This window comes from Erinaceus europaeus, chromosome 5 (genome assembly GCF_950295315.1).
Source record: "Erinaceus europaeus chromosome 5, mEriEur2.1, whole genome shotgun sequence".
Taxonomy (NCBI): Eukaryota; Metazoa; Chordata; class Mammalia; order Eulipotyphla; family Erinaceidae; genus Erinaceus; species Erinaceus europaeus.
This window is the reverse complement of record NC_080166.1, coordinates 20001604-20014002: the sequence shown is the minus strand read 5'-3', so window position 1 is coordinate 20014002 and position 12399 is coordinate 20001604.

Sequence of the window (12399 nt, the reverse complement as noted above, 5' to 3'; positions counted from 1 at the left end):
CAGTATAGAGGGTTTGTAAACAAAGGAAACCCATTATAATCCAGTAGTTATCAGTCCTAGGCATATATCCAAAAGACATGTCAATACTAAATTCAAAAGAACATAAGCACTTCTATGCTCTTAGCTTCAATATTCCCAGTAGCAAAATATGAAAGTAGCCTGAATAGCCATAAAGAGATAAGTGAATAAAGACGTTGTCACATAAATTCTCAATAGAATACTACTCTGAGATTAAAAAGAAAGGTATGGATCAAGGACTTAAATATTAGAACATCGACTATCAAATACCTAGAGTAAAATATTGGTAGAACAATTTTTCCCCTAAGTTTTGTAGGCATGTTCAATGAGACAAATCCAATTTGTTTCCTTTTTATAAATAAAAATTTTTGTTAACTCACCTGCAAGTGGGGAGCCGACGGCTCGAACCAGGATCCTTTCGATGGTCCTTGTGCTTTGCACCACTTGTGCTTAACCCACTGCGCTACCGCCGGACTTCCTTATTTTTTATCTTAATGAGAGAGAAAGAGAGAGTGCCAGAGATGCAGAGAGGGGAGTCAGGCCATAGCACAGCGGGTTAAGTGCATGTGGTGCAAAACACAAGGACCAGTACAATGATCCCAGTTCCAGCCACCGGCTCCCCACCTGCAGAGGAGTGGCTTCACAGGTGGTGAAGCGGGTCTGCAGGTGTCTGTCTTTCTCTTCCCCTCCTCTCTCCATTTCTCTCTGTCCTATCCAACAACGATGACATCAACAATAACAATAACTACAACAACAAGGGCAACAAAAAGGAAAATAAATAATAATTTTAAAAAATTTAAAAAAGGGAAGCAGAGGGAAAGAAACAGAGAGAGAAATTTGTTACAAATGAAAATACAAAGTGTCAACAAAGAAATGAAAATGTGGGAGCCAGTATAATGGTTATGCAAAAAGGCTCTCATGCCTGGGGCTCTAAATGCCCAGGTTCAGTCCCCAGCATCACCATAAGCCAGAGCTGAGCAGGGCTCTGGTCTATCAATTCATAGGACTGCAGGTGTCTCTCTTTCTCTCCCCCTCTGTCTTCCCCTCCTCTCTCCATTTATCTTTGTCCTAACAACAATGACATCAATAACAACAACAACAATAATAACTACAACAACAATAAAAAAAAAACCAAGGACAACAAAATGGAAAACAAATATATATATATATATATATATATATATATATAATATTTTTAAAAAGAAATAAAAGTGTGTAGATGGCAGTTTTAGAACAGAAAACTATGAGAAGCAAGTCAAAAAAAAAAAAAAAAACCTCAATGTATGAACTCAACAGAAGATGGAGGAGACTAAAAGAATCCTAGTGAATATGGAGACAGAGCAATAGAGATGAGCACATTTGAAGAGAGAAAGAGGAGGTGATTCAGTGGTAGTGCACATAAGATATACATAGGCATGCTGGTGTTTGGGGCCCGTTTTTACCCCCGCATGGTGGCTTAATGCTAGCTTCCCAAGATTTTCTTTCCATCAATACTTACTTACCTGGGAGAGTTAGAAACTGGGGGTTACTTATCTGGGAGAGTTAGCACTGCTACTACAGTACTCTGTTGATAGTGCAGAGTGTGGAGGAAGGGGAGCGGAGGGGGTGGGAGGCAGTAACATCAGCGTCTTAAAATTAAGAAAAGGAGAGGGTAAGCAGCAGAAGTTTGGTAGAACCAAAGCAATAAAGGAATTCCCTCAGTTTTGTTACTACCCTTCTCTAAGCTAAATCCTAGCCCTCTCCCTCAGCTGGGAGCAGAAGACTAGGGATCTATTTTGTCTAAACAATAAATGCAGGGCGGAGGTTTTGTCTCTCAATTCGCATTTCTTTTCATCTAGACTGGTTTCCACTCCAAAAGGTAATCTGTGAGAGTTTCACAAGTTTGAAAGACTCCTGTGATACTCATTTGTTGCTTTCCTAAAGACCTTCACAGACATGTTATTTCAGTTTCTGACCTTAATATTGCATATCCCACCATCTAAATGTATGTATCCTTAGTCAAATATAAGGAGAATTCTATCCCAGAGGGGTTGTTCTGAAAGTGACAGGAGTTCTATATTTGGTCCTATTTTCCTCCCACCTGATTTTCAACACCAATTCTGAAATTAAAATAATGTTCTTACTTCTCCTCTATGCAGAAGTGGTAGTATATTTTAAGTTGACACATCATTACTACCGGATGGTCATGAAAGATGTGATTTTTAATTTTCCTTAGCCTCCTGGGGATGTGGAACATCTGGTTTCTGTTCTGTGATGAGTGTCTCCCTGTGACTTCACTGAGTCAACCATGACTAAGGCCTTTGTGACAGTCTGGGGAGGGTAAAAGTCTATATTCTTCACTTGGTGTTTGCTGATGTCAGTGGAATTGGAAAGAAAAGAGTTCCTTTTGTGGTGTCTGGCTAAAGTAGAGTGCATTTGAAATTCTTATTTACTTCTATTTGCTTTCCAAATCACCTCCAATTGAGGAAACACATGGTTTGCAAGGCTGGTGCTGTCATATGAGTACAGTTTCTCATTTCTCCATAACAGATTCCTGCATACCACTCTCATCAGCAACTTAAGTCTGTCTCCATCACCCTGCTCTGGGTATCCAGTGCCTGTCCAATTTCCTCCTCCTCCTCCTCCTCCTCCTCCTCCTCCTCCTCCTCCTCCTCCTCCTTTTTTTCCTATTTCTAAATGTCCACTTATGAGGGTACGGCACTTCTTATCTAAAAGATTCTGTCTTGAGAGCTTGTTTGGAGGTTCTAGCAGGGGAGCAGTCTGTCTCTATTAGGGGAAGGCCGTCCTCTTTGACAGAGAGACGCACATGGAGCAGTGAGGGAGGAAGGGGACACCCACCTAGCCAGCCAGATAACCCTGGTGATCAATGGGATGACAGATGTCACAGCCAGATCGCCCTTACATCCAGATTCTGTCTTGTAAGCATCTTTTTTGCTGGTTGTGGCTAAAGACATCATGTTTCTTCTTATGGTTACTTTAATCTGCAGACTTTGTTATTTCTAGATTGTCAACCTGAACTCTGTTATTCCAAATATACGACATGTAAATCAAAGACACATTCCAAGCAACCTCATATCTGAGGTCCACAGTCTATCCGCCTTTTACTTTTCACAGTTTAACATTTTCTAATATTTGTTGTATAAAAAGTGTCCTGAATTTTGGGGTGAACTTATTGGAGGAACAGGGAAAATAGCAGTGACTTTTTTTCCTTTTATTTCTTAAATTTTATTAGTAGTATCTTTCTGTAGGTGAATTTTCCTACAGTTTCATCTCATTTTATTTTTGAAATGTGCATAATTACTTTTCATATAATTATTAAGATAGGGCTTAAGCTTTTAGTCTCTCCAAAAGTCAATCATTTATCCTGTAGAATTTACTAACTACTCCATAAATTCTCTCACAGGTTAAAGGTGTTATGTGTACCATACACAAATGATACACATGGTTATACATTAGTAGGGAGTGGAAGATGGAGAGGGAGAGATATTTCTGAATTCTTTATTTTTTATTCTTCTAATTTTGGTGTCTAATACTGAAATGTTTGATTACTAGTCTACTAAATAGAAGGTCTGTCATGTGTTTACTTTCCTATTTGATCAGAATCTCTTCATTTAAAAAATTATTTATTTATTTATTTGTTTATTTATTTGATAGATACAGTCAGAAATTGAGAGGGAATGGGGGATAGAGAGGATGAGAGACAGAGAAAGACACCTGCAGCATTGCTTCACCACTTGTGACTGGGTACTCAAACCTGGGTCCTTGCACATTGTAATATGCACACTCAACCAGTTGCGCCAACACCCAGCCCCAGATTCTCTTCATTTTAGCTTCTGATATAAACCTTAGAATTAACTTGCAAATACACTAAAGACATTTATTTGATAGCTCTACATCAGAAATATCCAAAACAGTCTACGGCCATGCCACTCTGAACATGCCTGATCTCATCTGATCTTGGAAGCTAAGCAGGGTCGGGCCTGGTTAGGACTTGAATGGGAGAAATATCCAAAATAACAATTCATTTTGTGAAAATGAGACATGAAAAATATGGCAAAAAAATTGCTCCCTGACAACACAGTAGCATCTTATCATTTAAATCTATTTTTACTGGATCTCAGGACAATTTTAATGTTTTCTTCATAGAAACATCTATTGCATAGGCTTGTTTGTTCATTTGCTGCCAAGGTTATTACTGGAGCTTGGTGTCTACACTACAAATGCCTGGGTCTCAGTAGCAATATATATTTTTTCTTTTTCTTAAGAAATATTTTATTTTATTAATGATTTAATAATGATCAACAAGATTGTGGGATAAGAGAGATACAATTCTGTACAATTCCCACCACCACAGTTCCATATTCCTTCCCCTCCCGTTGGAAGGCTCCTTATTCTTTATCCCTCTGGGAGTATGGACCAAAGATCTTGATGGAGTGCAGAAGGTAGGAGGTCTGGCTTTTATAACTGCTTCTCTGCTGCACATGGGCCTTGACAGGTCAATCCATACCCCCAAGCCTGTTTCTAGCTTTCCATGTCCCCAATTCTGGGGAGGTGGGGTTTACAGTTAAGAACCATTTTTTAAAAAAAAATTATTTGATTAATTTATTCTGGATAGAGACAGGAATCAATAAGGAAGGGGAAGATAAGGAGAAAGAGACAGCTACAACACTGCTTCATCACTCATGAAGCTTCAGATGGGTAACAGGGGCTTGAACCTGGGTCTTTCCACAGTGCAATATGTACACTCTACCAGGCTCACACTTGAGCACTATTCTATTATATGCTTAATTATGTGTTTGCTTGCTTGCTTGTTTATTTTGTCACTGCTTGAGATTCACCATTTTGAATCAACTTTTTTTTTTAGATATTTTAGGGTGAGAGGGACAGAAAGAAAGAGGGGGGTGGGGGTAGATAGCAGAATGGTTATGCAAAGAGACTCTCATACCTGAGGCTCCAAAGTCCCAGGTTCAATTGCACACATCACCATATCACCATAAGCCAGAGCTAAGTAGTGCTCTGGCTAAAGAAAGAAAAAGGAAAAGAAAGAAAGAAAGAAAGAAAGAAAGAAAGAAAGAAAGAAAGAAAGAAAGAGAAAAACACTATAGTACTAAAGCTTTCCCCCAGTGCAGTGCAACCTGGTGGGAACCTATGCATGACAAAGAATACAATACAGTACTCAAGGACCCAGGTTCAAGTCCCTGGTTCCCACCTGCTGAGGGGAAGCTTTATGAGTGGTGAAGCAGGGCTGCAGGTATTTCTTTGTCTCATTCCCTCTCTGTCTCCCCTCCCCTCTCAATTTCTCTCTCTGTCTCTATCCAATAATAAATAAGTAAAATAAAACATGTTATTCTACATCAGATAGTTTCTCTTATTAGTTTCTGTTGTGATTAAATTGGTTTGTCTATTTTTCTTTAAAATCTGATCAGAAAATTCTCTTCGTGATTCCATTTAAGATTCTTATTTGATCTTTTTGGTAATTTAAAAGTGTTTTCAGAAAGCAATTAAATCTTACTTTTTTCTATATAGAAGATATATTTTGTTCTTTGCTATAAAAATGAAAATGATGGCATAGTTCCAATATCTTTTAATACCTGTCCAACAGCCGTGTGTGTGCATGTGCGTGTTAGCACGTGTGCGTGTTTTCACCATTAAATAATATCTTTAAGGGGATTCTGGATTTTTCACTCTCAATTTCTATAAATTCACCTATTTCCCTGATTCTGGGAAATACTGCAAGTTAGTACATCCTGACTCTGAGGAGAAAGACTATGAAGGTATCAGATTCTTGGTTCTCTGAGAGGAAAATCAACTTTGGCCCATATGTGCATTCTCACTTGGTTGTTACCCAAGTGAGGATTTGAAAAGAAATTAAACTTACAGACTGAAACCACTCTATCCTGAAGGCTGAAGTAAAAGGGAGAGAAAAGGGGAAGGAAATGTTTCTTTCTGGCACCTCGATGAAAAAGACCCAGAATGCTGTTGCCCTCACAGGGAGAGCACAATTTACCAACACTTATTGCTCAGGATGTTGATGGAAGACTTCTGCACACAGCTTGCAGGGGGCTCACATATAATTACAGTTGTGGTTACTTGTAGTTCTTTGCCAAAAATAAATAAATAGCAGTGGGAGCCTCCTCTGTTCCAACACTGAGCAGAACGCTTTATTGCCCCCTCCCCTTAATTTTATCCTTGAGGCTGTATGAATATGTGTCTGGAGAGAAATTTCATTTTAATTCAAGCTTTTTCCACTGTCCAAAGATTGTCTTCACCACAGAGCTCAGCTTTGGGATTCACTGCTAAGATCCATCACCAAGACAATTTTAGTTCAGTCCTGTGATAAATATATGACAATATAGATTTAAAATATAGCCCCAAAGGGTCAGGTGGTGGCATACCCAGTAGAGCACACATTCTCTAAGGACCCAGGTTCAAGCCCCCGCCCCTATCACCCATGCTTTTTGAAATATCTCTCTGCTTCCATCTAATAACATATATGCTCTCTCTTTCTTTAAAGAAACTCCAGAATACAGGGGGCTGATGTCATTGCTGCTTAGAAGACACTTAGAAGAAGGAAAATATGGTTTCTGGTTCATATTTCACATGGTGGTTCATGAATTAACCATCAGAAGACTTCAGAATGTGAACTTGTGAAAACAGTGTATTTAACAAGCCCAGATAACTTATGTGCTTGGAATCCTTATGCTTTCTCCTTACACCTCCTTAGAATACAAATGGATTTGCTCTTTAAAAGGAAAAAATGCTTTGTCACATACTTGGAGGAGTTTGTCCAGCTTCATGGTCTCTAAGAATAGAATGTATCTCTACCATGAAAACTCTGAATTTGTCAACAAATGCCATGATAACAGTTGCTTGGTCTAAATAAAAGTTGAAACCTAGTAACTGTTATACTATTAAGTTGCTGAGCTATCTTGAGCAACTTTTTGTAAGCTGGACTTGCTTATTTGTTTATTTATTTAACATTAGCTTTTGGCCACCAGGATTATCATCGAGACTTGGTATAAGCACTACAAATCCATCACCCCCAGCAGCAATTTTTCCTTTTTTCTCTCTTTTTAATTTGATAAAACAGAGAGAAATTGAGGGGGGGTAGACAGAAAGAGATAAAGATAGAGAGAGACCTGAAGCACCATTTCAGCACTCGTGAAGCTTTCCTCATTCGTGAAGCTTTCTTCACTCATGAAGTTTTCCTTCTATAGGTAGGGAACCGCAGGCTTGAACTTGAGACCTTGAGAAAGGTAATACATGTGCCCAACGGAATATGGCACATCTCAGTCCCCATTTTAGCATTTAAAGCTGTACACTGTGAGCGTTTTTTTCAACCACAGCTTCACGATGAGGGCATGAGAAATGCCTTCTCCTTCGAGAAATACCAGGTGCCCATCAAGACAAAAACCTTTTCTGTTGGACCATTTTGTTTCAGCTGACACCGGAGAAGATATTGTATATATCTGGGCACCAGTTTTTAGAAATACTCTGTTGTAGGCTATTTGAAACTGAAAATGCAATTGCTGGAAGAAGTCACTGTCATCCTATCTAGATCTGACTATCTTTTAAAGCCCTGTGATTTCTGTTGTTTATTATCTCCACCACTCTGTCACTCCCAGTTCCCCCTTCCCATCCTTGGATTACCTGGAGGAACAGTCAGTAATAAAATGCCCCCATTCCCCCAATAAGCCTGGGAGAACTACATTTATCTCTACTCCATCCCTGTACACGTGTTATTAAATATGTTTCTTTTGCTAACCTGTCTAGTGTGGTTTAAATTATCTGTCCAGTTTTAGGGGTCCGTGCCGTGACATACCTGGTACAGCGCACGTAGTAAGAAGCGCAAGGACCTGCACAAGGATCTGAGTTCAGGTGTCTGACTCCCCACCTGCGGGCAGGGGATGCTTCACAAGTACTGAAGCAGATCTCAGGCATCTATCCTTCTCTCTCTCCCTTCTGCCTTCCTCAATTTCTCTCTGCCCTATCCAATAGAATGGAATAATGGCCTCCAGGACCAGTGGATTTATAGTGCCAAGTCCCAGTGATAACCCTGGAGCAAAAGGAAAATTATCTGTCTAGTTTGTAAAGAACTTAAAGGACAGATTTTTTTTTTTTGGTAGCACCTCTCTAACAACAAGATCTGATCATTAATTCAATTCAATTAAAAAAACTGCTTTATGAATTTTTTACACACTGAACAGAGAAATAACACCACTGATAGTTGTGTGATAAAAAAGTGTTGCATATAGACACTAATAAAATAAAACCTAGGTTTCTGTCTTAGGCTGAACCATATAACTCAATCTGCGTTAACAACCGCAGATACTGATTTCCAGTGAAGAATTTCACAAAGCTTTATGAGGATCTTTGGAATAATTGACCAAAATATTCTAATTTTGATTCAGGGTGCTAAATTATCTGTACTTCCCATAGCCACCCACTCAATAGATCTAAAAATATTTAATTTTCATAAAAGCTGTTAAGCTGATAACAATTGTAAATTGAAAAAATAGTAAATATCATCTTTTAGAACAAAAGCATTTGGCCTCTGACTTTTATTTTATTTTATTTTTGATCATCAAGGCTTGGTGCTAACATGACAACTCCGCTGCTCATTCATTTTTTGTTTTTTCTTTCTTTTGTTGAAGGAAACAGAGAAGAATAGAGAAGGAGAGGGAGAAACACCTGCAGCACTAATCCAGATATCATTCAGCTTCTCACTCTGCATATGAAGACTGGGTCTTGGACCCTAATCTTTTGGAAAGTTCTGTGTTCCACCGGGCATACCGCTACTTGATCCTAGCTCCAAACAAATTAAGTTCTAGACATTCACCAATAAAAATCAGTTACTGGGTACTGACTAAATGGAGACAATCTTTCTAGCACTGGTGACACAAGAAAAGTGACCATGAATATCTGGCCTTGAAGAATAAAGATTTCTACTTCAACATTCCAGAACTCTACCCTATGATGGAACGATAGAGACAGGCTAGGAATATGGATTGATCACCCAACATTCATGTCCAGCAGGAAAACAATTACAGAAGAAGCCAGAACTCCTTCCTTCTGCACCCCCAAAAAGAATTTTTGTTCATATGCCCAGAGGGGAAAATGTTAAGGGAAGATGACCAGAGCACTTTTAACATCAGTTGCTATGAGACCCGGCAGTTTCATGACCAGGAACCTTTGTTTCTGTCCCATTACTGAAAGGGAAGAGAATCTGGAGAACAACTGAGAAAATCAGGCACTATTTCCCTTATTTTAGAGGGAAGAATAAGAAGGAAAGACACCTAGAATGTATAATGCATGTGTAAATAAGGAAATAAAGATAATTTTAAGAAGAGAATGAGAAAAAGAGAGCCTTGCAGTACTACTTCACCATTCGTGAAGTGTCTTCTCTGCAGGTGGGAATTGGGGGTCTGAACCTGGGTTCTTGTGCATGGTAACATGTACACTCAATGAGGTGCACCACCACCTGGCCCCTTGAACTATGTTTCAAAGATATAATCTACAGCATTTCTAATGTGTCAAATATGGAGAGTGGGAGAAAGAAACAAAGATCCTAGGCCTGAGGGCCAGAAGTACATGAAACAGTTCCCATAGAAAGATTTCCCTAGAAAATCTTCCCAGATAGAGACTGCATATTCCCTTGTACTTTTGCTTGCATCTTTTCCAACACTTTGCTGATGATCTTCACAAGTCACCTTATAGTGTTGATCTTAGAAAAATCCAGAATTCCCACACTTTTAATGTGCTGCAAGAGGAAGCTGTAGTGCTAAGAGCTGCACAGAAGACAGAGTGTCAAAAAGAGTTGTCATTGTTAGTAAAAATGTGACACTGTCCTTTTATGTTTATGCCCTCTTCTCTGATACTCATCTGTAAATTTGACAAGTCCTCATCTTATCTGTTTATGAAAAAAATAGAAAAAAAATTCATTCTCTTAAGCAAAGAAAATGCTAATAAAGAGAATAAGGAAGTGAATTTCTCAAGAACATTAAATGTGCTGTACATTTCTAATGTTTCTGCTTTAATGTTTGTACTTAGTGACATCATAGCATCATTCATAGCTATTCTAGGAAGAGTTGGACCTCACAACAGCTACCTCTCCTGAAACCACTAAGAGACCAATAGATTTTTTTAAAAAGATAGTGGTAGTCATGATTTAGTCAACCTGATGTCCTTAGGTTAAATCTGTGTGCCAAATGATAACTCAATAAAACTCAAACAGGTCACAGTTAATACTGAGCCATATAAGTTTTTTTTTCTTTGGATTTAATAACGGACACAAACTTTTGCATGCTTAAAGCAAACCGACACCATCTTTGCCATCAGCAAAATGACAGGGTTTCACTTCAAATCAGCTTCCTTTAGCTTCATGCCCCTCTTTCCTCTTTTCTCCTCACTCCCTATGCAGAAGGTTCTATCTTAGGGAATAGGAGCTCCCAAGGTCAGAATACATGAACTTGAAAGCTTGAGTTTCTCTCATCACTGATCCATGATGCCACCCTAGATGTGTAGCTTCCATGGGTAACTAACCATGAAAGACATTGACCACTTTTTTATTTTTACCACTGTATTGAGGAAATGCTGAATTATAAGACTTCTTGTCACAGGGATATATTTTCACATCTCTCATGGATTAAGTGCCGGCACAACTCACTCACCATCAAATTGTCAACTCCCTTCATTGTATGGCACTGATTGCCCAGCCCCCTTTAAATCCCCTCTGTCTCTCCCATTTGACACACTCTGTTTTAGAAGAAACGTGTATACACATCAAGTCTCTGTGACAGTGGCTCAGTAGGGTCTACCAAAAATTGAATTTTAACCCAATAAAAAGTCTTTCATATTACATTGCTGTGGAAAAAAATATATATATATGTATATGTAGTAAATTGCTTTTTGTAGCCATTTCTGATGGTTTTAGAGTTTCTGAATTTTTACTATATCAGAAAGGTAAGATGGAGGAGGAGGAAGAAAAGGGTTGAGGAAAAGAGGGGAGGAAGAGAGGTGGAAGGAAGAAGAGAAGAAAAGAGGGGAAAGGGAAAGCTGGAAACAAAGACTAAGAAAGAACAAGTTCAGGACACTGAAGAAGAAAAACAAACAAATGTTTTAGATTTAGTCTTAGAGTGTCCATGGTGAGGACCAAGACTTGCCTATTCAACTTAAAGTTTACCAGCTCTGAACTGCATGCATGTTTATTATTATTATTATTATTTTTATTTTTTATTGCAACCAGGGTTATTACTGGGGTTCAATGTTGGCACTACAAATCCAGGGCTCCCAGTAGCCACTTTTTCTTTTCTTTCTCTTCTTTTTTTTTTCTTTCTATTTTATTGTATAGGTCAAGAAGTTGAGAGGGGAGGGGGAGGTAAAGAGGAAGAGATATAAATCTGCTTCACAGCCCATGAAGTGGGGTGGAGCAAAGACTCGAACCTGGATCCTTGAACGTGATAATGTGTGCATTTAACAAGGTGTGCCACCACCCTGCCCCATGTGCAGATAGTCTTGATTCTGGGATAGAGTTATGGACAAGCGACTCATACAGAAGAGATCAATGAATGTGTAGAGAACCATATAATTAGGACAACATTCTAACCAAGAACATTATCTCCTAACTGCAAAATTTTCACTTCGAAGGCACTCATAAACACCTAGAATGATTTCAGTTGTTTCATAGGCAGAGGACTTCACGTTGTTACAGGAGAATGAGTCGGTCTAAGGTACAGCTCCCCATTCCCCAAGAACTTCTCAACAATCACAATGTAGAGATAATGGGGCAGAGAACTCAAATAAGCAAAGGAAAGTTTATTAGTGCACACACATGGGCGTATCTGGGACCCACTGTGAGATATATAAGTACTGCTACATTTAAACATTCCTTTTTTATTTTTTCCATTTAAGGGCTCTTTTTTTAAAAAAAAAATATATATATATGTATATATATATATAAAATGGAAATATTGACAAGACCATAAGATAAAAAAGGGTACAATTCCACACAATTCCCACCACCAGAACTCTGTAGCCCATCCCCTTCTGTCATTTCTTTCAGGTTTGGCATTTTTATGTTCATTTTGACAGGTGTCCTCTGATTTAAACTTGAGTGCACTCCCTGTACAAGCTCCCCCAGGAAGTATGTGACTCCACTCCATTTTCACCTGTTTCCTGTTTCACACCCCTCTGTATGAATGAGAGTCTCTTCTTTTTCTAATAATCCCTTTTATTTAAATTTTTATTTCTTAGTTTACTGGATAGAGACAGAAAGAAGCAGAGAGAGACACCTGCAGCCCTACTTCACCACTCAGTAGGCTTCCTCCCTGCAGGTGGAAACCCAGGGCCTGAACCTGGATCCTTGAGCATTATAGCAAGTAT